Source organism: Rhincodon typus, chromosome 39 (genome assembly GCF_021869965.1).
Source record: "Rhincodon typus isolate 14 chromosome 39, sRhiTyp1.1, whole genome shotgun sequence".
Taxonomy (NCBI): Eukaryota; Metazoa; Chordata; class Chondrichthyes; order Orectolobiformes; family Rhincodontidae; genus Rhincodon; species Rhincodon typus.
Window position 1 is genome coordinate 2,544,986 of NC_063370.1, and position 2,454 is coordinate 2,547,439.

Genomic DNA, 2,454 nt, shown 5'->3' on the forward strand with positions numbered 1-2,454 from the left:
CCCTCCCTGTCTCCGTCACCCTCCTCCAGCCCCTACACCCCCTCCCTAACTCTGCAACCTCATTGAATTCTGGCTTCCTTTGTGTTCCCCAATTTCCATCCCTCCACCAATGGCAGCCCTGCGTTCAGTTGCCTGGGCCCCAAGCTCTGGAATTAACCTCCCTAACCCTCTCCGTCTCTCCCTAAACTACACCCTTAAATCTGACCACTGATGAAGATTTGAGCAGTTGTCCCAAAAGGAAAGCTTGGTGTAAAAATCAACACTCACGTGGAGTACACTGGGAGATTTCCCGAAGTCGCTGTCTACATGCAAGTCATTGGAGTGAAGGAACGGCTGACAGTAACTCACTGAAATGGTAAGAACTTGCCTCAGCACCATCAGCCCAACCTCAAACGGTTCATTTTTGACAAGATTAACAGCTCCATAAAAATAACAGACCTCACAGGGAGAACATTAAATCTTCCAGAGGTTAATTAGGATGAAATATTTATGGACAGTTGCTCAGATGTGAACTTTGCCAGATACTGAGCTGGGAGAAATAGGATCCGGTGAAGAAAATGCTTAAAGGGGAAATGGGGAAACAGGCTGGGGCTTGAAGGCCTGGGAACATAGGAGTAAGGAAAAGGCCATTCAGCCCCACTGAGTCTGCTGACCCAGTCAAACTCATCTTCCTCAACACCATTTACAAGTGTTCCCCTCGTATCCTTGATCGCTTAATTATCTAGAAATCTATGGATCTCTGTCTTGAACAAACTCAATGAGGACCTGTGATTCCTTGTAGGAAAGCTGTGAACATGAATTGCTTTCCCTCGCATTTTCCTTCCTCAGTTAGAGGGGTTTTTCACACTCTGCCCTAGGTGCAGTCTCACTACAAAGTCAGACATCTTTACCTCTCTACAGTAAAGGCCAACATACCATTCGAGTCTGAGTGAACAAGTTTAATTAATGATGAGGTCCTGGGGATTGCTGCTGAACAAAGAGACCTTGGAGTGCAGGTACATAGTTCCTTCAAAGTGGAGTTGCAGATAGACAGATTAGTGATGAAGGCGTTTGGTATGCTTGTCTTCATTGGTGTTTATTGGGAGGGCATGTTGAAGCTGTACAGGACATTGGTTTGGCCACTTTTGGAATATTGTGTTCAATTCTGGTCTCCCTGCTCTAGGAAGGATGTTGTGAAATTTGAAAGGGTTCAGGAAAGATTTACAAGGATGTTGCTGGGGTTGGACGGTTTGAGCTACAGGGAGACGCTGAATAGGCTGGGACTATTTTCCCTGGAACGTCAGAATCTGAGGGGTGACCTTGTAGAGGCTTATAAAATCTTGAGGGGCATGGATAGGGTGAATAGCCAAGGTCTTTTCCCCAGGGTAGGGAAGCCAAAACCAGAGGGGCATAGGTTTAAGGTGAGAGGGGAAAGATTTAAAGGGGACCTAAGGGGGCAACATTTTCACACAGAGGGTGGTGCGTGTATGGAACGAGCTGCCAGAAGAAGTGGTGGAGGCTGGTACAATTACAACATTTAAAAGGCATCTGGATGGGTATATGGATAGGAAGGGTTTACCGGGATATGGGCCAAATGCTGGCAAACGCGACTGGATTAATTTAGGATATCTGGTTGGCGCGGATGAATTCCCATGCTGTACAGTTCTATGACTCTTATGACTCTGTAAAAGAAGTGTTAACCAATCTGGATGGTTCTTATAAGCCTATTGCTTCCTCACCCTGTGTCAGTCACCGTTCTAACTCACCAGTTTCTCAGGCTGCATTGCTTCCACTTACACACACACACGCAGAGATGGGGGCAGAGCCCAAAGCTAATACTCAAAGGTCAGGGGTTCAACTCCCAACATGGGGAGCTGTGAAAACTTACATTTGTATAAAGCTAGCCTCAGTCATGGTAGCCATGACAACCATACAGCACAGAAAATAGGAACAGGAGTAGGCCATTCAGCCCTTTGAGCCTGCGCTGCAATTCAATACAATCATGGCTGATTGTCCAACACAGTGCCCTGTTCCTGCTTTCTCCCCCGTACTCAGAGTCACAGAGCACAGAAAGAGACCCTTTAATCCAACCAGTCAATGCTGACCAGACGTCCCAAACTAAACTCCTCTTTGTTCTCTGTAGCTCCAAGAACTATATCTAACTCCTTCATGAAAACATTCAATGCTTTGGCCTGAACCACTTTCTGTGGCAGTGAATGCCACAGGCTCCCCACGCTCTGGATGAAGACATTTCTCCTTGTCCCAGTCCAAAATGCTCTACCACGCATCCTTAGGCTGTGATTTCCATCTTCAATTGTTGCAAAAGTTTTGGGAAGAAAATCTGGGATCCTCACCTGGTCTGGCCTACACGGGACTCCAGACCCACAGGAACCTGGCTGACTCTTAACTGCCCTCTGAAATGGATCGCAACTCCTCCAGTTCAGAGGGGCAATTAGGGATGGGTAACAAACACTG

The 2,454-nt window shown here is 46.9% G+C and overlaps 1 protein-coding gene across 1 annotated transcript in view; it reads right to left on the reverse strand.

Annotated features, from left to right (window-relative positions):
- The window catches only part of LOC109911982 (protein phosphatase 1 regulatory subunit 14A-like), a 29,067-nt gene extending 28,777 nt beyond the window's left edge, over positions 1-290 (reverse strand). Inside the window, exon 1 of the transcript XR_007265770.1 lies at positions 268-290. The gene's annotated coding sequence lies outside the window, so the exon portion shown is untranslated. The remainder of the gene's footprint in view (positions 1-267) is intronic.
- Positions 291-2,454: the final 2,164 nt, after the last annotated feature.